General features: G+C 44.3%; 17 non-coding genes across 17 annotated transcripts; all 17 read left to right on the plus strand.

Moving 5' to 3' along the window:
• The first annotated feature begins 5 nt into the window (after window positions 1-5).
• On the plus strand, window positions 6-124 carry LOC139066993 (5S ribosomal RNA). The gene has a single exon (XR_011519615.1). It is a non-coding gene; the product is annotated as a 5S ribosomal RNA (ribosomal RNA).
• Window positions 125-1,384: 1,260 nt separating this feature from the next.
• On the plus strand, window positions 1,385-1,503 carry LOC139067004 (5S ribosomal RNA). The gene has a single exon (XR_011519616.1). It is a non-coding gene; the product is annotated as a 5S ribosomal RNA (ribosomal RNA).
• A 1,260-nt stretch (window positions 1,504-2,763) lies between these two features.
• Window positions 2,764-2,882, plus strand: LOC139067995 (5S ribosomal RNA). Its single transcript, XR_011519721.1, has one exon. It is a non-coding gene; the product is annotated as a 5S ribosomal RNA (ribosomal RNA).
• Window positions 2,883-4,142: 1,260 nt separating this feature from the next.
• LOC139067015 (5S ribosomal RNA) lies at window positions 4,143-4,261 on the plus strand. Its single transcript, XR_011519618.1, has one exon. It is a non-coding gene; the product is annotated as a 5S ribosomal RNA (ribosomal RNA).
• A 1,261-nt stretch (window positions 4,262-5,522) lies between these two features.
• On the plus strand, window positions 5,523-5,641 carry LOC139067024 (5S ribosomal RNA). The gene has a single exon (XR_011519619.1). It is a non-coding gene; the product is annotated as a 5S ribosomal RNA (ribosomal RNA).
• Window positions 5,642-6,902: 1,261 nt separating this feature from the next.
• On the plus strand, window positions 6,903-7,021 carry LOC139067035 (5S ribosomal RNA). Its single transcript, XR_011519620.1, has one exon. It is a non-coding gene; the product is annotated as a 5S ribosomal RNA (ribosomal RNA).
• A 1,260-nt stretch (window positions 7,022-8,281) lies between these two features.
• LOC139067046 (5S ribosomal RNA) lies at window positions 8,282-8,400 on the plus strand. Its single transcript, XR_011519621.1, has one exon. It is a non-coding gene; the product is annotated as a 5S ribosomal RNA (ribosomal RNA).
• A 1,261-nt stretch (window positions 8,401-9,661) lies between these two features.
• LOC139068144 (5S ribosomal RNA) lies at window positions 9,662-9,780 on the plus strand. Its single transcript, XR_011519743.1, has one exon. It is a non-coding gene; the product is annotated as a 5S ribosomal RNA (ribosomal RNA).
• Window positions 9,781-10,931: 1,151 nt separating this feature from the next.
• Window positions 10,932-11,050, plus strand: LOC139068218 (5S ribosomal RNA). The gene has a single exon (XR_011519817.1). It is a non-coding gene; the product is annotated as a 5S ribosomal RNA (ribosomal RNA).
• Window positions 11,051-12,310: 1,260 nt separating this feature from the next.
• Window positions 12,311-12,429, plus strand: LOC139067057 (5S ribosomal RNA). Its single transcript, XR_011519622.1, has one exon. It is a non-coding gene; the product is annotated as a 5S ribosomal RNA (ribosomal RNA).
• Window positions 12,430-13,583: 1,154 nt separating this feature from the next.
• On the plus strand, window positions 13,584-13,702 carry LOC139068292 (5S ribosomal RNA). Its single transcript, XR_011519891.1, has one exon. It is a non-coding gene; the product is annotated as a 5S ribosomal RNA (ribosomal RNA).
• Window positions 13,703-14,962: 1,260 nt separating this feature from the next.
• LOC139067066 (5S ribosomal RNA) lies at window positions 14,963-15,081 on the plus strand. Its single transcript, XR_011519623.1, has one exon. It is a non-coding gene; the product is annotated as a 5S ribosomal RNA (ribosomal RNA).
• Window positions 15,082-16,341: 1,260 nt separating this feature from the next.
• LOC139068184 (5S ribosomal RNA) lies at window positions 16,342-16,460 on the plus strand. Its single transcript, XR_011519783.1, has one exon. It is a non-coding gene; the product is annotated as a 5S ribosomal RNA (ribosomal RNA).
• Window positions 16,461-17,720: 1,260 nt separating this feature from the next.
• On the plus strand, window positions 17,721-17,839 carry LOC139067077 (5S ribosomal RNA). Its single transcript, XR_011519624.1, has one exon. It is a non-coding gene; the product is annotated as a 5S ribosomal RNA (ribosomal RNA).
• Window positions 17,840-19,100: 1,261 nt separating this feature from the next.
• On the plus strand, window positions 19,101-19,219 carry LOC139067089 (5S ribosomal RNA). Its single transcript, XR_011519626.1, has one exon. It is a non-coding gene; the product is annotated as a 5S ribosomal RNA (ribosomal RNA).
• A 1,260-nt stretch (window positions 19,220-20,479) lies between these two features.
• On the plus strand, window positions 20,480-20,598 carry LOC139068315 (5S ribosomal RNA). The gene has a single exon (XR_011519914.1). It is a non-coding gene; the product is annotated as a 5S ribosomal RNA (ribosomal RNA).
• Window positions 20,599-21,859: 1,261 nt separating this feature from the next.
• LOC139067100 (5S ribosomal RNA) lies at window positions 21,860-21,978 on the plus strand. Its single transcript, XR_011519627.1, has one exon. It is a non-coding gene; the product is annotated as a 5S ribosomal RNA (ribosomal RNA).
• Window positions 21,979-23,021: the final 1,043 nt, after the last annotated feature.

Consider the following 23,021-nt stretch of genomic DNA (forward strand, 5'->3'; position numbering starts at 1 on the left):
CCTTCGCTTACGGCCATACCACCCTGAACACGCCCGATCTCGTCTGATCTCGGAAGCTAAGCAGGGTCGGGCCTGGTTAGTACTTGGATGGGAGACCGCCTGGGAATACCAGGTGCTGTAAGCTTTTGTCCTTGTCTTTTGAGCCAGCAGAGGGTGCTGTTACGCACTCGCTCTTCTGAGGAACAACACCTTACAGACCTCAAACAGTTACAACAGCATATTGCACTTTTCCTTAACCCTTTCATGCATAATAGTCACTCAAGTGGACAGGTACTCAAAATTGTTATTTATTTATTTTTGCTATTAAGCACAGCTGTTGAAGACTTTATTGCATTTGAGCACCTCCATTTGGACTTTGGTAAGCCAAGCCAACATATTTCATGTTCAGATTGCACGCTGTTCACTGAGGTGGACATGTAATAAATTATTTGTAAATTATACATTTTTACAAAAAATATTTGTTGAAATTTGTTTCTTTCACACCTAAAGATGAATCAAAAAATTGTTAAAAAAAATCATGGTTGAAGATTTCATAATTCATGCATCAAAGGGTTAACACAGAAATGTCAAAAAGCCCATTCCCTGGGGCAATCAGGTTTTAAAAGAGCGTTTCTTCTTCAATACGTTCACATTTTACTTCCCAAGTTGCAATAGAGAAAATCCAACTCATCTATCTGTGACTTACTTGCAATTCAGGGATCTAACTAAAGATTGTCATTAAGATTTCGTTCCGGAGCAAGGCTCTGCAGCCTGCGGCCATGATGGCACGTCGCAAGTCTTTGCCGCTACGCTACCAGCTAAAAGAAATGTGGGCCTTTTACTGGAATTGCATCAAAATGCACCAATAGGTCTTTTCCACAAAGACCCAAATAGGTTGTTGGAGAAACACATTGCAATTTATTGCTGCCAAACACAAGAAAAGCTGAACTCACAAACTAAGAAAAATCGGGCGCCAGCCGGCCGGCACCTGTTTGCAAGGATTTCACCCACAGAGCCCGGCCAGACGCAGCCCGAACAGGGGGGCGTGGGTCCCACTTTCCATGGGCCCACCACTCATAGGAGGGACAAAGGAAAAACGAGGTACTTCCCTCAACTGAGGTGAAGGTGGCCTTTTTGTACATCCAAATGTTAAATAATATCGTTTGTACTTTCTGACGTCTGCGATGTGAACAAATTTGGATTAAAGCGCATGAACCTATTCTACTGTGTCACTACACAAGCTCCCCTCTCCGCTTTCGCCCACGGAGCCCGGCCAGACACAGCTCAAACTGGGGATGAGGGCGGTTTACTGGAAAGGCCTCAAATTGCAGCATTCCATTCAATGGCAGCCAAGGGCACAACTGTCTCTGCACCCATAAAACGGAGGACGGAAAGACAAGCCTTCGCTTACGGCCATACCACCCTGAACACGCCCGATCTCGTCTGATCTCGGAAGCTAAGCAGGGTCGGGCCTGGTTAGTACTTGGATGGGAGACCGCCTGGGAATACCAGGTGCTGTAAGCTTTTGTCCTTGTCTTTTGAGCCAGCAGAGGGTGCTGTTACGCACTCGCTCTTCTGAGGAACAACACCTTACAGACCTCAAACAGTTACAACAGCATATTGCACTTTTCCTTAACCCTTTCATGCATAATAGTCACTCAAGTGGACAGGTACTCAAAATTGTTATTTATTTATTTTTGCTATTAAGCACAGCTGTTGAAGACTTTATTGCATTTGAGCACCTCCATTTGGACTTTGGTAAGCCAAGCCAACATATTTCATGTTCAGATTGCACGCTGTTCACTGAGGTGGACATGTAATAAATTATTTGTAAATTATACATTTTTACAAAAAATATTTGTTGAAATTTGTTTCATTCACACCTAAAGATGAATCAAAAAATTGTTAAAAAAAATCATGGTTGAAGATTTCATAATTCATGCATCAAAGGGTTAACACAGAAATGTCAAAAAGCCCATTCCCTGGGGCAATCAGGTTTTAAAAGAGGGTTTCTTCTTCAATACGTTCACATTTTACTTCCCAAGTTGCAATAGAGAAAATCCAACTCATCTATCTGTGACTTACTTGCAATTCAGGGATCTAACTAAAGATTGTCATTAAGATTTAGTTCCGGAGCAAGGCTCTGCAGCCTGCGGCCATGATGGCACGTCGCAAGTCTTTGCCGCTACGCTACCAGCTAAAAGAAATGTGGGCCTTTTACTGGAATGGCATCAAAATGCACCAATAGGTCTTTTCCACAAAGACCCAAATAGGTTGTTGGAGAAACACATTGCAATTTATTGCTGCCAAACACAAGAAAAGCTGAACTCACAAACTAAGAAAAATCGGGCGCCAGCCGGCCGGCACCTGTTTGCAAGGATTTCACCCACAGAGCCCGGCCAGACGCAGCCCGAACAGGGGGGCGTGGGTCCCACTTTCCATGGGCCCACCACTCATAGGAGGGACAAAGGAAAAACGAGGTACTTCTCTCAACTGAGGTGAAGGTGACCTTTTTGTACATCCAAATGTTAAATAATATCGTTTGTACTTTCTGACGTCTGCGATGTGAACAAATTTGGATTAAAGCGCATGAACCTATTCTACTGTGTCACTACACAAGCTCCCCTCTCCGCTTTCGCCCACGGAGCCCGGCCAGACACAGCTCAAACTGGGGATGAGGGCGGTTTACTGGAAAGGCCTCAAATTGCAGCATTCCATTCAATGGCAGCCAAGGGCACAACTGTCTCTGCACCCATAAAACGGAGGACGGAAGGACAAGCCTTCGCTTACGGCCATACCACCCTGAACACGCCCGATCTCGTCTGATCTCGGAAGCTAAGCAGGGTCGGGCCTGGTTAGTACTTCGATGGGAGACCGCCTGGGAATACCAGGTGCTGTAAGCTTTTGTCCTTGTCTTTTGAGCCAGCAGAGGGTGCTGTTACGCACTCGCCCTTCTGAGGAACAACACCTTACAGACCTCAAACAGTTACAACAGCATATTGCACTTTTCCTTAACCCTTTCATGCATAATAGTCACTCAAGTGGACAGGTACTCAAAATTGTTATTTATTTATTTTTGCTATTAAGCACAGCTGTTGAAGACTTTATTGCATTTGAGCACCTCCATTTGGACTTTGGTAAGCCAAGCCAACATATTTCATGTTCAGATTGCACGCTGTTCACTGAGGTGGACATGTAATAAATTATTTGTAAATTATACATTTTTACAAAAAATATTTGTTGAAATTTGTTTCATTCACACCTAAAGATGAATCAAAAAATTGTTAAAAAAAATCATGGTTGAAGATTTCATAATTCATGCATCAAAGGGTTAACACAGAAATGTCAAAAAGCCCATTCCCTGGGGCAATCAGGTTTTAAAAGAGGGTTTCTTCTTCAATACGTTCACATTTTACTTCCCAAGTTGCAATAGAGAAAATCCAACTCATCTATCTGTGACTTACTTGCAATTCAGGGATCTAACTAAAGATTGTCATTAAGATTTCGTTCCGGAGCAAGGCTCTGCAGCCTGCGGCCATGATGGCACGTCGCAAGTCTTTGCCGCTACGCTACCAGCTAAAAGAAATGTGGGCCTTTTACTGGAATGGCATCAAAATGCACCAATAGGTCTTTTCCACAAAGACCCAAATAGGTTGTTGGAGAAACACATTGCAATTTATTGCTGCCAAACACAAGAAAAGCTGAACTCACAAACTAAGAAAAATCGGGCGCCAGCCGGCCGGCACCTGTTTGCAAGGATTTCACCCACAGAGCCCGGCCAGACGCAGCCCGAACAGGGGGGCGTGGGTCCCACTTTCCATGGGCCCACCACTCATAGGAGGGACAAAGGAAAAACGAGGTACTTCTCTCAACTGAGGTGAAGGTGGACTTTTTGTACATCCAAATGTTAAATAATATCGTTTGTACTTTCTCACGTCTGTGATGTGAACAAATTTGGATTAAAGCGCATGAACCTATTCTACTGTGTCACTACACAAGCTCCCCTCTCCGCTTTCGCCCACGGAGCCCGGCCAGACACAGCTCAAACTGGGGATGAGGGCGGTTTACTGGAAAGGCCTCAAATTGCAGCATTCCATTCAATGGCAGCCAAGGGCACAACTGTCTCTGCACCCATAAAACGGAGGACGGAAGTTCAAGCCTTCGCTTACGGCCATACCACCCTGAACACGCCCGATCTCGTCTGATCTCGGAAGCTAAGCAGGGTCGGGCCTGGTTAGTACTTGGATGGGAGACCGCCTGGGAATACCAGGTGCTGTAAGCTTTTGTCCTTGTCTTTTGAGCCAGCAGAGGGTGCTGTTACGCACTCGCCCTTCTGAGGAACAACACCTTACAGACCTCAAACAGTTACAACAGCATATTGCACTTTTCCTTAACCCTTTCATGCATAATAGTCACTCAAGTGGACAGGTACTCAAAATTGTTATTTATTTATTTTTGCTATTAAGCACAGCTGTTGAAGACTTTATTGCATTTGAGCACCTCCATTTGGACTTTGGTAAGCCAAGCCAACATATTTCATGTTCAGATTGCACACTGTTCACTGAGGTGGACATGTAATAAATTATTTGTAAATTATACATTTTTACAAAAAATATTTGTTGAAATTTGTTTCATTCACACCTAAAGATGAATCAAAAAATTGTTAAAAAAAAATCATGGTTGAAGATTTCATAATTCATGCATCAAAGGGTTAACACAGAAATGTCAAAAAGCCCATTCCCTGGGGCAATCAGGTTTTAAAAGAGCGTTTCTTCTTCAATACGTTCACATTTTACTTCCCAAGTTGCAATAGAGAAAATCCAACTCATCTATCTGTGACTTACTTGCAATTCAGGGATCTAACTAAAGATTGTCATTAAGATTTCGTTCCGGAGCAAGGCTCTGCAGCCTGCGGCCATGATGGCACGTCGCAAGTCTTTGCCGCTACGCTACCAGCTAAAAGAAATGTGGGCCTTTTACTGGAATGGCATCAAAATGCACCAATAGGTCTTTTCCACAAAGACCCAAATAGGTTGTTGGAGAAACACATTGCAATTTATTGCTGCCAAACACAAGAAAAGCTGAACTCACAAACTAAGAAAAATCGGGCGCCAGCCGGCCGGCACCTGTTTGCAAGGATTTCACCCACAGAGCCCGGCCAGACGCAGCCCGAACAGGGGGGCGTGGGTCCCACTTTCCATGGGCCCACCACTCATAGGAGGGACAAAGGAAAAACGAGGTACTTCTCTCAACTGAGGTGAAGGTGGACTTTTTGTACATCCAAATGTTAAATAATATCGTTTGTACTTTCTGACGTCTGCGATGTGAACAAATTTGGATTAAAGCGCATGAACCTATTCTACTGTGTCACTACACAAGCTCCCCTCTCCGCTTTCGCCCACGGAGCCCGGCCAGACACAGCTCAAACTGGGGATGAGGGCGGTTTACTGGAAAGGCCTCAAATTGCAGCATTCCATTCAATGGCAGCCAAGGGCACAACTGTCTCTGCACCCATAAAACGGAGGACGGAAGGTCAAGCCTTCGCTTACGGCCATACCACCCTGAACACGCCCGATCTCGTCTGATCTCGGAAGCTAAGCAGGGTCGGGCCTGGTTAGTACTTGGATGGGAGACCGCCTGGGAATACCAGGTGCTGTAAGCTTTTGTCCTTGTCTTTTGAGCCAGCAGAGGGTGCTGTTACGCACTCGCCCTTCTGAGGAACAACACCTTACAGACCTCAAACAGTTACAACAGCATATTGCACTTTTCCTTAACCCTTTCATGCATAATAGTCACTCAAGTGGACAGGTACTCAAAATTGTTATTTATTTATTTTTGCTATTAAGCACAGCTGTTGAAGACTTTATTGCATTTGAGCACCTCCATTTGGACTTTGGTAAGCCAAGCCAACATATTTCATGTTCAGATTGCACGCTGTTCACTGAGGTGGACATGTAATAAATTATTTGTAAATTATACATTTTTACAAAAAATATTTGTTGAAATTTGTTTCTTTCACACCTAAAGATGAATCAAAAAATTGTTAAAAAAAAATCATGGTTGAAGATTTCATAATTCATGCATCAAAGGGTTAACACAGAAATGTCAAAAAGCCCATTCCCTGGGGCAATCAGGTTTTAAAAGAGCGTTTCTTCTTCAATACGTTCACATTTTACTTCCCAAGTTGCAATAGAGAAAATCCAACTCATCTATCTGTGACTTACTTGCAATTCAGGGATCTAACTAAAGATTGTCATTAAGATTTCGTTCCGGAGCAAGGCTCTGCAGCCTGCGGCCATGATGGCACGTCGCAAGTCTTTGCCGCTACGCTACCAGCTAAAAGAAATGTGGGCCTTTTACTGGAATTGCATCAAAATGCACCAATAGGTCTTTTCCACAAAGACCCAAATAGGTTGTTGGAGAAACACATTGCAATTTATTGCTGCCAAACACAAGAAAAGCTGAACTCACAAACTAAGAAAAATCGGGCGCCAGCCGGCCGGCACCTGTTTGCAAGGATTTCACCCACAGAGCCCGGCCAGACGCAGCCCGAACAGGGGGGCGTGGGTCCCACTTTCCATGGGCCCACCACTCATAGGAGGGACAAAGGAAAAACGAGGTACTTCCCTCAACTGAGGTGAAGGTGGCCTTTTTGTACATCCAAATGTTAAATAATATCGTTTGTACTTTCTGACGTCTGCGATGTGAACAAATTTGGATTAAAGCGCATGAACCTATTCTACTGTGTCACTACACAAGCTCCCCTCTCCGCTTTCGCCCACGGAGCCCGGCCAGACACAGCTCAAACTGGGGATGAGGGCGGTTTACTGGAAAGGCCTCAAATTGCAGCATTCCATTCAATGGCAGCCAAGGGCACAACTGTCTCTGCACCCATAAAACGGAGGACGGAAAGACAAGCCTTCGCTTACGGCCATACCACCCTGAACACGCCCGATCTCGTCTGATCTCGGAAGCTAAGCAGGGTCGGGCCTGGTTAGTACTTGGATGGGAGACCGCCTGGGAATACCAGGTGCTGTAAGCTTTTGTCCTTGTCTTTTGAGCCAGCAGAGGGTGCTGTTACGCACTCGCTCTTCTGAGGAACAACACCTTACAGACCTCAAACATTTACAACAGCATATTGCACTTTTCCTTAACCCTTTCATGCATAATAGTCACTCAAGTGGACAGGTACTCAAAATTGTTATTTATTTATTTTTGCTATTAAGCACAGCTGTTGAAGACTTTATTGCATTTGAGCACCTCCATTTGGACTTTGGTAAGCCAAGCCAACATATTTCATGTTCAGATTGCACGCTGTTCACTGAGGTGGACATGTAATAAATTATTTGTAAATTATACATTTTTACAAAAAATATTTGTTGAAATTTGTTTCATTCACACCTAAAGATGAATCAAAAAATTGTTAAAAAAAATCATGGTTGAAGATTTCATAATTCATGCATCAAAGGGTTAACACAGAAATGTCAAAAAGCCCATTCCCTGGGGCAATCAGGTTTTAAAAGAGCGTTTCTTCTTCAATACGTTCACATTTTACTTCCCAAGTTGCAATAGAGAAAATCCAACTCATCTATCTGTGACTTACTTGCAATTCAGGGATCTAACTAAAGATTGTCATTAAGATTTCGTTCCGGAGCAAGGCTCTGCAGCCTGCGGCCATGATGGCACGTCGCAAGTCTTTGCCGCTATGCTACCAGCTAAAAGAAATGTGGGCCTTTTACTGGAATGGCATCAAAATGCACCAATAGGTCTTTTCCACAAAGACCCAAATAGGTTGTTGGAGAAACACATTGCAATTTATTGCTGCCAAACACAAGAAAAGCTGAACTCACAAACTAAGAAAAATCGGGCGCCAGTCGGCCGGCACCTGTTTGCAAGGATTTCACCCACAGAGCCCGGCCAGACGCAGCCCGAACAGGGGGGCGTGGGTCCCACTTTCCATGGGCCCACCACTCATAGGAGGGACAAAGGAAAAACGAGGTACTTCTCTCAACTGAGGTGAAGGTGGCCTTTTTGTACATCCAAATGTTAAATAATATCGTTTGTACTTTCTGACATCTGCGATGTGAACAAATTTGGATTAAAGCGCATGAACCTATTCTACTGTGTCACTACACAAGCTCCCCTCTCCGCTTTCGCCCACGGAGCCCGGCCAGACACAGCTCAAACTGGGGATGAGGGCGGTTTACTGGAAAGGCCTCAAATTGCAGCATTCCATTCAATGGCAGCCAAGGGCACAACTGTCTCTGCACCCATAAAACGGAGGACGGACGGACAAGCCTTCGCTTACGGCCATACCACCCTGAACACGCCCGATCTCGTCTGATCTCGGAAGCTAAGCAGGGTCGGGCCTGGTTAGTACTTGGATGGGAGACCGCCTGGGAATACCAGGTGCTGTAAGCTTTTGTCCTTGTCTTTTGAGCCAGCAGAGGGTGCTGTTACGCACTCGCCCTTCTGAGGAACAACACCTTACAGACCTCAAACAGTTACAACAGCATATTGCACTTTTCCTTAACCCTTTCATGCATAATAGTCACTCAAGTGGACAGGTACTCAAAATTGTTATTTATTTATTTTTGCTATTAAGCACAGCTGTTGAAGACTTTATTGCATTTGAGCACCTCCATTTGGACTTTGGTAAGCCAAGCCAACATATTTCATGTTCAGATTGCACGCTGTTCACTGAGGTGGACATGTAATAAATTATTTGTAAATTATACATTTTTACAAAAAATATTTGTTGAAATTTGTTTCATTCACACCTAAATATGAATCAAAAAATTGTTAAAAAAAAATCATGGTTGAAGATTTCATAATTCATGCATCAAAGGGTTAACACAGAAATGTCAAAAAGCCCATTCCCTGGGGCAATCAGGTTTTAAAAGAGCGTTTCTTCTTCAATACGTTCACATTTTACTTCCCAAGTTGCAATAGAGAAAATCCAACTCATCTATCTGTGACTTACTTGCAATTCAGGGATCTAACTAAAGATTGTCATTAAGATTTCGTTCCGGAGCAAGGCTCTGCAGCCTGCGGCCATGATGGCACGTCGCAAGTCTTTGCCGCTACGCTACCAGCTAAAAGAAATGTGGGCCTTTTACTGGAATGGCATCAAAATGCACCAATAGGTCTTTTCCACAAAGACCCAAATAGGTTGTTGGAGAAACACATTGCAATTTATTGCTGCCAAACACAAGAAAAGCTGAACTCACAAACTAAGAAAAATCGGGCGCCAGCCGGCCGGCACCTGTTTGCAAGGATTTCACCCACAGAGCCCGGCCAGACGCAGCCCGAACAGGGGGGCGTGGGTCCCACTTTCCATGGGCCCACCACTCATAGGAGGGACAAAGGAAAAACGAGGTACTTCTCTCAACTGAGGTGAAGGTGGCCTTTTTGTACATCCAAATGTTAAATAATATCGTTTGTACTTTCTGACGTCTGCGATGTGAACAAATTTGGATTAAAGCGCATGAACCTATTCTACTGTGTCACTACACAAGCTCCCCTCTCCGCTTTCGCCCACGGAGCCCGGCCAGACACAGCTCAAACTGGGGATGAGGGCGGTTTACTGGAAAGGCCTCAAATTGCAGCATTCCATTCAATGGCAGCCAAGGGCACAACTGTCTCTGCACCCATAAAACGGAGGACGGAAGGACAAGCCTTCGCTTACGGCCATACCACCCTGAACACGCCTGATCTCGTCTGATCTCGGAAGCTAAGCAGGGTCGGGCCTGGTTAGTACTTGGATGGGAGACCGCCTGGGAATACCAGGTGCTGTAAGCTTTTGTCCTTGTCTTTTGAGCCAGCAGAGGGTGCTGTTACGCACTCGCCCTTCTGAGGAACAACACCTTACAGACCTCAAACAGTTACAACAGCATATTGCACTTTTCCTTAACCCTTTCATGCATAATAGTCACTCAAGTGGACAGGTACTCAAAATTGTTATTTATTTATTTTTGCTATTAAGCACAGCTGTTGAAGACTTTATTGCATTTGAGCACCTCCATTTGGACTTTGGTAAGCCAAGCCAACATATTTCATGTTCAGATTGCACGCTGTTCACTGAGGTGGACATGTAATAAATTATTTGTAAATTATACATTTTTACAAAAAATATTTGTTGAAATTTGTTTCATTCTCACCTAAAGATGAATCAAAAAATTGTTAAAAAAATCATGGTTGAAGATTTCATAATTCATGCATCAAAGGGTTAACACAGAAATGTCAAAAAGCCCATTCCCTGGGGCAATCAGGTTTTAAAAGAGCATTTCTTCTTCATTACGTTCACATTTTACTTCCCAAGTTGCAATAGAGAAAATCCAACTCATCTATCTGTGACTTACTTGCAATTCAGGGATCTAACTAAAGATTGTCATTAAGATTTCGTTCCGGAGCAAGGCTCTGCAGCCTGCGGCCATGATGGCACGTCGCAAGTCTTTGCCGCTACGCTACCAGCTAAAAGAAATGTGGGCCTTTTACTGGAATGGCATCAAAATGCACCAATAGGTCTTTTCCACAAAGACCCAAATAGGTTGTTGGAGAAACACATTGCAATTTATTGCTGCCAAACACAAGAAAAGCTGAACTCACAAACTAAGAAAAATCGGGCGCCAGCCGGCCGGCACCTGTTTGCAAGGATTTCACCCACAGAGCCCGGCCAGACGCAGCCCGAACAGGGGGGCGTGGGTCCCACTTTCCATGGGCCCACCACTCATAGGAGGGGCAAAGGAAAAACGAGGTACTTCTCTCAACTGAGGTGAAGGTGGCCTTTTTGTACATCCAAATGTTAAATAATATCGTTTGTACTTTCTGACGTCTGCGATGTGAACAAAGGTTTACTGGAAAGGCCTCAAATTGCAGCATTCCATTCAATGGCAGCCATGGGCACAACTGTCTCTGCACCCATAAAACGGAGGACGGAAGGACAAGCTTTCGCTTACGGCCATACCACCCTGAACACGCCCGATCTTGTCTGATCTCGGAAGCTAAGCAGGGTCGGGCCTGGTTAGTACTTGGATGGGAGACCGCCTGGGAATACCAGGTGCTGTAAGCTTTTGTCCTTGTCTTTTGAGCCAGCAGAGGGTGCTGTTACGCACTCGCCCTTCTGAGGAACAACACCTTACAGACCTCAAACAGTTACAACAGCATATTGCACTTTTCCTTAACCCTTTCATGCATAATAGTCACTCAAGTGGACAGGTACTCAAAATTGTTATTTATTTATTTTTGCTATTAAGCACAGCTGTTGAAGACTTTATTGCATTTGAGCACCTCCATTTGGACTTTGGTAAGCCAAGCCAACATATTTCATGTTCAGATTGCACGCTGTTCACTGAGGTGGACATGTAATAAATTATTTGTAAATTATACATTTTTACAAAAAATATTTGTTGAAATTTGTTTCATTCACACCTAAAGATGAATCAAAAAATTGTTAAAAAAAATCATGGTTGAAGATTTCATAATTCATGCATCAAAGGTTTAACACAGAAATGTCAAAAAGCCCATTCCCTGGGGCAATCAGGTTTTAAAAGAGCGTTTCTTCTTCAATACGTTCACATTTTACTTCCCAAGTTGCAATAGAGAAAATCCAACTCATCTATCTGTGACTTACTTGCAATTCAGGGATCTAACTAAAGATTGTCATTAAGATTTCGTTCCGGAGCAAGGCTCTGCAGCCTGCGGCCATGATGGCACGTCGCAAGTCTTTGCCGCTACGCTACCAGCTAAAAGAAATGTGGGCCTTTTACTGGAATGGCATCAAAATGCACCAATAGGTCTTTTCCACAAAGACCCAAATAGGTTGTTGGAGAAACACATTGCAATTTATTGCTGCCAAACACAAGAAAAGCTGAACTCACAAACTAAGAAAAATCGGGCGCCAGCCGGCCGGCACCTGTTTGCAAGGATTTCACCCACAGAGCCCGGCCAGACGCAGCCCGAACAGGGGGGCGTGGGTCCCACTTTCCATGGGCCCACCACTCATAGGAGGGACAAAGGAAAAACGAGGTACTTCTCTCAACTGAGGTGAAGGTGGCCTTTTTGTACATCCAAATGTTAAATAATATCGTTTGTACTTTCTGACATCTGCGATGTGAACAAATTTGGATTAAAGCGCATGAACCTATTCTACTGTGTCACTACACAAGCTCCCCTCTCCGCTTTCGCCCACGGAGCCCAGCCAGACACAGCTCAAACTGGGGATGAGGGCGGTTTACTGGAAAGGCCTCAAATTGCAGCATTCCATTCAATGGCAGCTAAGGGCACAACTGTCTCTGCACCCATAAAACGGAGGACGGAAGGACAAGCCTTCGCTTACGGCCATACCACCCTGAACACGCCCGATCTCGTCTGATCTCGGAAGCTAAGCAGGGTCGGGCCTGGTTAGTACTTGGATGGGAGACCGCCTGGGAATACCAGGTGCTGTAAGCTTTTGTCCTTGTCTTTTGAGCCAGCAGAGGGTGCTGTTACGCACTCGCCCTTCTGAGGAACAACACCTTACAGACCTCAAACAGTTACAACAGCATATTGCACTTTTCCTTAACCCTTTCATGCATAATAGTCACTCAAGTGGACAGGTACTCAAAATTGTTATTTATTTATTTTTGCTATTAAGCACAGCTGTTGAAGACTTTATTGCATTTGAGCACCTCCATTTGGACTTTGGTAAGCCAAGCCAACATATTTCATGTTCAGATTGCACGCTGTTCACTGAGGTGGACATGTAATAAATTATTTGTAAATTATACATTTTTACAAAAAATATTTGTTGAAATTTGTTTCTTTCACACCTAAAGATGAATCAAAAAATTGTTAAAAAAAAAATCATGGTTGAAGATTTCATAATTCATGCATCAAAGGGTTAACACAGAAATGTCAAAAAGCCCATTCCCTGGGGCAATCAGGTTTTAAAAGAGCGTTTCTTCTTCAATACGTTCACATTTTACTTCCCAAGTTGCAATAGAGAAAATCCAACTCATCTATCTGTGACTTACTTGCAATTCAGGGATCTAACTAAAGATTGTCATTAAGATTTCGTTCCGGAGCAAGGCTCTGCAGCCTGCGGCCATGATGGCACGTCGCAAGTCTTTGCCGCTACGCTACCAGCTAAAAGAAATGTGGGCCTTTTACTGGAATGGCATCAAAATGCACCAATAGGTCTTTTCCACAAAGACCCAAATAGGTTGTTGGAGAAACACATTGCAATTTATTGCTGCCAAACACAAGAAAAGCTGAACTCACAAACTAAGAAAAATCGGGCGCCAGCCGGCCGGCACCTGTTTGCAAGGATTTCACCCACAGAGCCCGGCCAGACGCAGCCCGAACAGGGGGGCGTGGGTCCCACTTTCCATGGGCCCACCACTCATAGGAGGGGCAAAGGAAAAACGAGGTACTTCTCTCAACTGAGGTGAAGGTGGCCTTTTTGTACATCCAAATGTTAAATAATATCGTTTGTACTTTCTGACGTCTGCGATGTGAACAAAGGTTTACTGGAAAGGCCTCAAATTGCAGCATTCCATTCAATGGCAGCCATGGGCACAACTGTCTCTGCACCCATAAAACGGAGGACGGAAGGTCAAGCTTTCGCTTACGGCCATACCACCCTGAACACGCCCGATCTTGTCTGATTTCGGAAGCTAAGCAGGGTCGGGCCTGGTTAGTACTTGGATGGGAGACCGCCTGGGAATACCAGGTGCTGTAAGCTTTTGTCCTTGTCTTTTGAGCCAGCAGAGGGTGCTGTTACGCACTCGCCCTTCTGAGGAACAACACCTTACAGACCTCAAACAGTTACAACAGCATATTGCACTTTTCCTTAACCCTTTCATGCATAATAGTCACTCAAGTGGACAGGTACTCAAAATTGTTATTTATTTATTTTTGCTATTAAGCACAGCTGTTGAAGACTTTATTGCATTTGAGCACCTCCATTTGGACTTTGGTAAGCCAAGCCAACATATTTCATGTTCAGATTGCACGCTGTTCACTGAGGTGGACATGTAATAAATTATTTGTAAATTATACATTTTTACAAAAAATATTTGTTGAAATTTGTTTCATTCACACCTAAAGATGAATCAAAAAATTGTTAAAAAAAATCATGGTTGAAGATTTCATAATTCATGCATCAAAGGGTTAACACAGAAATGTCAAAAAGCCCATTCCCTGGGGCAATCAGGTTTTAAAAGAGCGTTTCTTCTTCAATACGTTCACATTTTACTTCCCAAGTTGCAATAGAGAAAATCCAACTCATCTATCTGTGACTTACTTGCAATTCAGGGATCTAACTAAAGATTGTCATTAAGATTTCGTTCCGGAGCAAGGCTCTGCAGCCTGCGGCCATGATGGCACGTCGCAAGTCTTTGCCGCTACGCTACCAGCTAAAAGAAATGTGGGCCTTTTACTGGAATGGCATCAAAATGCACCAATAGGTCTTTTCCACAAAGACCCAAATAGGTTGTTGGAGAAACACATTGCAATTTATTGCTGCCAAACACAAGAAAAGCTGAACTCACAAACTAAGAAAAATCGGGCGCCAGCCGGCCGGCACCTGTTTGCAAGGATTTCACCCACAGAGCCCGGCCAGACGCAGCCCGAACAGGGGGGCGTGGGTCCCACTTTCCATGGGCCCACCACTCATAGGAGGGACAAAGGAAAAACGAGGTACTTCTCTCAACTGAGGTGAAGGTGGCCTTTTTGTACATCCAAATGTTAAATAATATCGTTTGTACTTTCTGACATCTGCGATGTGAACAAATTTGGATTAAAGCGCATGAACCTATTCTACTGTGTCACTACACAAGCTCCCCTCTCCGCTTTCGCCCACGGAGCCCAGCCAGACACAGCTCAAACTGGGGATGAGGGCGGTTTACTGGAAAGGCCTCAAATTGCAGCATTCCATTCAATGGCAGCCAAGGGCACAACTGTCTCTGCACCCATAAAACGGAGGACGGAAGGACAAGCCTTCGCTTACGGCCATACCACCCTGAACACGCCCGATCTCGTCTGATCTCGGAAGCTAAGCAGGGTCGGGCCTGGTTAGTACTTGGATGGGAGACCGCCTGGGAATACCAGGTGCTGTAAGCTTTTGTCCTTGTCTTTTGAGCCAGCAGAGGGTGCTGTTACGCACTCGCCCTTCTGAGGAACAACACCTTACAGACCTCAAACAGTTACAACAGCATATTGCACTTTTCCTTATCCCTTTCATGCATAATAGTCACTCAAGTGGACAGGTACTCAAAATTGTTATTTATTTATTTTTGCTATTAAGCACAGCTGTTGAAGACTTTATTGCATTTGAGCACCTCCATTTGGACTTTGGTAAGCCAAGCCAACATATTTCATGTTCAGATTGCACGCTGTTCACTGAGGTGGACATGTAATAAATTATTTGTAAATTATACATTTTTACAAAAAATATTTGTTGAAATTTGTTTCATTCACACCTAAAGATGAATCAAAAAATTGTTTAAAAAAATCATGGTTGAAGATTTCATAATTCATGCATCAAAGGGTTAACACAGAAATGTCAAAAAGCCCATTCCCTGGGGCAATCAGGTTTTAAAAGAGCGTTTCTTCTTCAATACGTTCACATTTTACTTCCCAAGTTGCAATAGAGAAAATCCAACTCATCTATCTGTGACTTACTTGCAATTCAGGGATCTAACTAAAGATTGTCATTAAGATTTCGTTCCGGAGCAAGGCTCTGCAGCCTGCGGCCATGATGGCACGTCGCAAGTCTTTGCCGCTACGCTACCAGCTAAAAGAAATGTGGGCCTTTTACTGGAATGGCATCAAAATGCACCAATAGGTCTTTTCCACAAAGACCCAAATAGGTTGTTGGAGAAACACATTGCAATTTATTGCTGCCAAACACAAGAAAAGCTGAACTCACAAACTAAGAAAAATCGGGCGCCAGCCGGCCGGCACCTGTTTGCAAGGATTTCACCCACAGAGCCCGGCCAGACGCAGCCCGAACAGGGGGGCGTGGGTCCCACTTTCCATGGGCCCACCACTCATAGGAGGGACAAAGGAAAAACGAGGTACTTCTCTCAACTGAGGTGAAGGTGGACTTTTTGTACATCCAAATGTTAAATAATATCGTTTGTACTTTCTGACGTCTGCGATGTGAACAAATTTGGATTAAAGCGCATGAACCTATTCTACTGTGTCACTACACAAGCTCCCCTCTCCGCTTTCGCCCACGGAGCCCGGCCAGACACAGCTCAAACTGGGGATGAGGGCGGTTTACTGGAAAGGCCTCAAATTGCAGCATTCCATTCAATGGCAGCCAAGGGCACAACTGTCTCTGCACCCATAAAACGGAGGACGGAAGGTCAAGCCTTCGCTTTCGGCCATACCACCCTGAACACGCCCGATCTCGTCTGATCTCGGAAGCTAAGCAGGGTCGGGCCTGGTTAGTACTTGGATGGGAGACCGCCTGGGAATACCAGGTGCTGTAAGCTTTTGTCCTTGTCTTTTGAGCCAGCAGAGGGTGCTGTTACGCACTCGCCCTTCTGAGGAACAACACCTTACAGACCTCAAACAGTTACAACAGCATATTGCACTTTTCCTTAACCCTTTCATGCATAATAGTCACTCAAGTGGACAGGTACTCAAAATTGTTATTTATTTATTTTTGCTATTAAGCACAGCTGTTGAAGACTTTATTGCATTTGAGCACCTCCATTTGGACTTTGGTAAGCCAAGCCAACATATTTCATGTTCAGATTGCACGCTGTTCACTGAGGTGGACATGTAATAAATTATTTGTAAATTATACATTTTTACAAAAAATATTTGTTGAAATTTGTTTCTTTCACACCTAAAGATGAATCAAAAAATTGTTAAAAAAAATCATGGTTGAAGATTTCATAATTCATGCATCAAAGGGTTAACACAGAAATGTCAAAAAGCCCATTCCCTGGGGCAATCAGGTTTTAAAAGAGCGTTTCTTCTTCAATACGTTCACATTTTACTTCCCAAGTTGCAATAGAGAAAATCCAACTCATCTATCTGTGACTTACTTGCAATTCAGGGATCTAACTAAAGATTGTCATTAAGATTTCGTTCCGGAGCAAGGCTCTGCAGCCTGCGGCCATGATGGCACGTCGCAAGTCTTTGCCGCTACGCTACCAGCTAAAAGAAATGTGGGCCTTTTACTGGAATTGCATCAAAATGCACCAATAGGTCTTTTCCACAAAGACCCAAATAGGTTGTTGGAGAAACACATTGCAATTTATTGCTGCCAAACACAAGAAAAGCTGAACTCACAAACTAAGAAAAATCGGGCGCCAGCCGGCCGGCACCTGTTTGCAAGGATTTCACCCACAGAGCCCGGCCAGACGCAGCCCGAACAGGGGGGCGTGGGTCCCACTTTCCATGGGCCCACCACTCATAGGAGGGACAAAGGAAAAACGAGGTACTTCCCTCAACTGAGGTGAAGGTGGCCTTTTTGTACATCCAAATGTTAAATAATATCGTTTGTACTTTCTGACGTCTGCGATGTGAACAAATTTGGATTAAAGCGCATGAACCTATTCTACTGTGTCACTACACAAGCTCCCCTCTCCGCTTTCGCCCACGGAGCCCGGCCAGACACAGCTCAAACTGGGGATGAGGGCGGTTTACTGGAAAGGCCTCAAATTGCAGCATTCCATTCAATGGCAGCCAAGGGCACAACTGTCTCTGCACCCATAAAACGGAGGACGGAAAGACAAGCCTTCGCTTACGGCCATACCACCCTGAACACGCCCGATCTCGTCTGATCTCGGAAGCTAAGCAGGGTCGGGCCTGGTTAGTACTTGGATGGGAGACCGCCTGGGAATACCAGGTGCTGTAAGCTTTTGTCCTTGTCTTTTGAGCCAGCAGAGGGTGCTGTTACGCACTCGCTCTTCTGAGGAACAACACCTTACAGACCTCAAACAGTTACAACAGCATATTGCACTTTTCCTTAACCCTTTCATGCATAATAGTCACTCAAGTGGACAGGTACTCAAAATTGTTATTTATTTATTTTTGCTATTAAGCACAGCTGTTGAAGACTTTATTGCATTTGAGCACCTCCATTTGGACTTTGGTAAGCCAAGCCAACATATTTCATGTTCAGATTGCACGCTGTTCACTGAGGTGGACATGTAATAAATTATTTGTAAATTATACATTTTTACAAAAAATATTTGTTGAAATTTGTTTCATTCACACCTAAAGATGAATCAAAAAATTGTTAAAAAAAAATCATGGTTGAAGATTTCATAATTCATGCATCAAAGGGTTAACACAGAAATGTCAAAAAGCCCATTCCCTGGGGCAATCAGGTTTTAAAAGAGCGTTTCTTCTTCAATACGTTCACATTTTACTTCCCAAGTTGCAATAGAGAAAATCCAACTCATCTATCTGTGACTTACTTGCAATTCAGGGATCTAACTAAAGATTGTCATTAAGATTTCGTTCCGGAGCAAGGCTCTGCAGCCTGCGGCCATGATGGCACGTCGCAAGTCTTTGCCGCTACGCTACCAGCTAAAAGAAATGTGGGCCTTTTACTGGAATGGCATCAAAATGCACCAATAGGTCTTTTCCACAAAGACCCAAATAGGTTGTTGGAGAAACACATTGCAATTTATTGCTGCCAAACACAAGAAAAGCTGAACTCACAAACTAAGAAAAATCGGGCGCCAGCCGGCCGGCACCTGTTTGCAAGGATTTCACCCACAGAGCCCGGCCAGACGCAGCCCGAACAGGGGGGCGTGGGTCCCACTTTCCATGGGCCCACCACTCATAGGAGGGACAAAGGAAAAACGAGGTACTTCTCTCAACTGAGGTGAAGGTGGACTTTTTGTACATCCAAATGTTAAATAATATCGTTTGTACTTTCTGACGTCTGCGATGTGAACAAATTTGGATTAAAGCGCATGAACCTATTCTACTGTGTCACTACACAAGCTCCCCTCTCCGCTTTCGCCCACGGAGCCCGGCCAGACACAGCTCAAACTGGGGATGAGGGCGGTTTACTGGAAAGGCCTCAAATTGCAGCATTCCATTCAATGGCAGCCAAGGGCACAACTGTCTCTGCACCCATAAAACGGAGGACGGAAGGTCAAGCCTTCGCTTACGGCCATACCACCCTGAACACGCCCGATCTCGTCTGATCTCGGAAGCTAAGCAGGGTCGGGCCTGGTTAGTACTTGGATGGGAGACCGCCTGGGAATACCAGGTGCTGTAAGCTTTTGTCCTTGTCTTTTGAGCCAGCAGAGGGTGCTGTTACGCACTCGCCCTTCTGAGGAACAACACCTTACAGACCTCAAACAGTTACAACAGCATATTGCACTTTTCCTTAACCCTTTCATGCATAATAGTCACTCAAGTGGACAGGTACTCAAAATTGTTATTTATTTATTTTTGCTATTAAGCACAGCTGTTGAAGACTTTATTGCATTTGAGCACCTCCATTTGGACTTTGGTAAGCCAAGCCAACATATTTCATGTTCAGATTGCACGCTGTTCACTGAGGTGGACATGTAATAAATTATTTGTAAATTATACATTTTTACAAAAAATATTTGTTGAAATTTGTTTCATTCACACCTAAAGATGAATCAAAAAATTGTTAAAAAAAATCATGGTTGAAGATTTCATAATTCATGCATCAAAGGGTTAACACAGAAATGTCAAAAAGCCCATTCCCTGGGGCAATCAGGTTTTAAAAGAGCGTTTCTTCTTCAATACGTTCACATTTTACTTCCCAAGTTGCAATAGAGAAAATCCAACTCATCTATCTGTGACTTACTTGCAATTCAGGGATCTAACTAAAGATTGTCATTAAGATTTCGTTCCGGAGCAAGGCTCTGCAGCCTGCGGCCATGATGGCACGTCGCAAGTCTTTGCCGCTACGCTACCAGCTAAAAGAAATGTGGGCCTTTTACTGGAATGGCATCAAAATGCACCAATAGGTCTTTTCCACAAAGACCCAAATAGGTTGTTGGAGAAACACATTGCAATTTATTGCTGCCAAACACAAGAAAAGCTGAACTCACAAACTAAGAAAAATCGGGCGCCAGCCGGCCGGCACCTGTTTGCAAGGATTTCACCCACAGAGCCCGGCCAGACGCAGCCCGAACAGGGGGGCGTGGGTCCCACTTTCCATGGGCCCACCACTCATAGGAGGGACAAAGGAAAAACGAGGTACTTCTCTCAACTGAGGTGAAGGTGGCCTTTTTGTACATCCAAATGTTAAATAATATCGTTTGTACTTTCTGACGTCTGCGATGTGAACAAATTTGGATTAAAACGCATGAACCTATTCTACTGTGTCACTACACAAGCTCCCCTCTCCGCTTTCGCCCACGGAGCCCGGCCAGACACAGCTCAAACTGGGGATGAGGGCGGTTTACTGGAAAGGCCTCAAATTGCAGCATTCCATTCAATGGCAGCCAAGGGCACAACTGTCTCTGCACCCATAAAACGGAGGACGGAAGGACAAGCCATCGCTTTCGGCCATACCACCCTGAACACGCCCGATCTCGTCTGATCTCGGAAGCTAAGCAGGGTCGGGCCTCGTTAGTACTTGGATGGGAGACCGCCTGGGAATACCAGGTGCTGTAAGCTTTTGTCCTTGTCTTTTGAGCCAGCAGAGGGTGCTGTTACGCACTCGCCCTTCTGAGGAACAACACCTTACAGACCTCAAACAGTTACAACAGCATATTGCACTTTTCCTTAACCCTTTCATGCATAATAGTCACTCAAGTGGACAGGTACTCAAAATTGTTATTTATTTATTTTTGCTATTAAGCACAGCTGTTGAAGACTTTATTGCATTTGAGCACCTCCATTTGGACTTTGGTAAGCCAAGCCAACATATTTCATGTTCAGATTGCACGCTGTTCACTGAGGTGGACATGTAATAAATTATTTGTAAATTATACATTTTTACAAAAAATATTTGTTGAAATTTGTTTCATTCACACCTAAAGATGAATCAAAAAATTGTTAAAAAAAAATCATGGTTGAAGATTTCATAATTCATGCATCAAAGGGTTAACACAGAAATGTCAAAAAGCCCATTCCCTGGGGCAATCAGGTTTTAAAAGAGCGTTTCTTCTTCAATACGTTCACATTTTACTTCCCAAGTTGCAATAGAGAAAATCCAACTCATCTATCTGTGACTTACTTGCAATTCAGGGATCTAACTAAAGATTGTCATTAAGATTTCGTTCCGGAGCAAGGCTCTGCAGCCTGCGGCCATGATGGCACGTCGCAAGTCTTTGCCGCTACGCTACCAGCTAAAAGAAATGTGGGCCTTTTACTGGAATGGCATCAAAATGCACCAATAGGTCTTTTCCACAAAGACCCAAATAGGTTGTTGGAGAAACACATTGCAATTTATTGCTGCCAAACACAAGAAAAGCTGAACTCACAAACTAAGAAAAATCGGGCGCCAGCCGGCCGGCACCTGTTTGCAAGGATTTCACCCACAGAGCCCGGCCAGACGCAGCCCGAACAGGGGGGCGTGGGTCCCACTTTCCATGGGCCCACCACTCATAGGAGGGACAAAGGAAAAACGAGGTACTTCTCTCAACTGAGGTGAAGGTGGCCTTTTTGTACATCCAAATGTTAAATAATATCGTTTGTACTTTCTGACGTCTGCAATGTGAACAAATTTGGATTAAAGCGCATGAACCTATTCTACTGTGTCACTACACAAGCTCCCCTCTCCGCTTTCGCCCACGGAGCCCGGCCAGACACAGCTCAAACTGGGGATGAGGGCGGTTTACTGGAAAGGCCTCAAATTGCAGCATTCCATTCAATGGCAGCCAAGGGCACAACTGTCTCTGCACCCATAAAACGGAGGACGGAAGGACAAGCCTTCGCTTACGGCCATACCACCCTGAACACGCCCGATCTCGTCTGATCTCGGAAGCTAAGCAGGGTCGGGCCTGGTTAGTACTTGGATGGGAGACCGCCTGGGAATACCAGGTGCTGTAAGCTTTTGTCCTTGTCTTTTGAGCCAGCAGAGGGTGCTGTTATGCACTCGCCCTTCTGAGGAACAACACCTTACAGACCTCAAACAGTTACAACAGCATATTGCACTTTTCCTTAACCCTTTCATGCATAATAGTCACTCAAGTGGACAGGTACTCAAAATTGTTATTTATTTATTTTTGCTATTAAGCACAGCTGTTGAAGACTTTATTGCATTTGAGCACCTCCATTTGGACTTTGGTAAGCCAAGCCAACATATTTCATGTTCAGATTGCACGCTGTTCACTGAGGTGGACATGTAATAAATTATTTGTAAATTATACATTTTTACAAAAAATATTTGTTGAAATTTGTTTCATTCACACCTAAAGATGAATCAAAAAATTGTTAAAAAAAATCATGGTTGAAGATTTCATAATTCATGCATCAAAGGGTTAACACAGAAATGTCAAAAAGCCCATTCCCTGGGGCAATCAGGTTTTAAAAGAGCGTTTCTTCTTCAATACGTTCACATTTTACTTCCCAAGTTGCAATAGAGAAAATCCAACTCATCTATCTGTGACTTACTTGCAATTCAGGGATCTAACTAAAGATTGTCATTAAGATTTCGTTCCGGAGCAAGGCTCTGCAGCCTGCGGCCATGATGGCACGTCGCAAGTCTTTGCCGCTACGCTACCAGCTAAAAGAAATGTGGGCCTTTTACTGGAATGGCATCAAAATGCACCAATAGGTCTTTTCCACAAAGACCCAAATAGGTTGTTGGAGAAACACATTGCAATTTATTGCTGCCAAACACAAGAAAAGCTGAACTCACAAACTAAGAAAAATCGGGCGCCAGCCGGCCGGCACCTGTTTGCAAGGATTTCACCCACAGAGCCCGGCCAGACGCAGCCCGAACAGGGGGGCGTGGGTCCCACTTTCCATGGGCCCACCACTCATAGGAGGGACAAAGGAAAAACGAGGTACTTCTCTCAACTGAGGTGAAGGTGGCCTTTTTGTACATCCAAATGTTAAATAATATCGTTTGTACTTTCTGACGTCTGCGATGT

Source organism: Nothobranchius furzeri, chromosome 2 (assembly GCF_043380555.1).
Source record: "Nothobranchius furzeri strain GRZ-AD chromosome 2, NfurGRZ-RIMD1, whole genome shotgun sequence".
Lineage (NCBI taxonomy): Eukaryota > Metazoa > Chordata > Actinopteri > Cyprinodontiformes > Nothobranchiidae > Nothobranchius > Nothobranchius furzeri.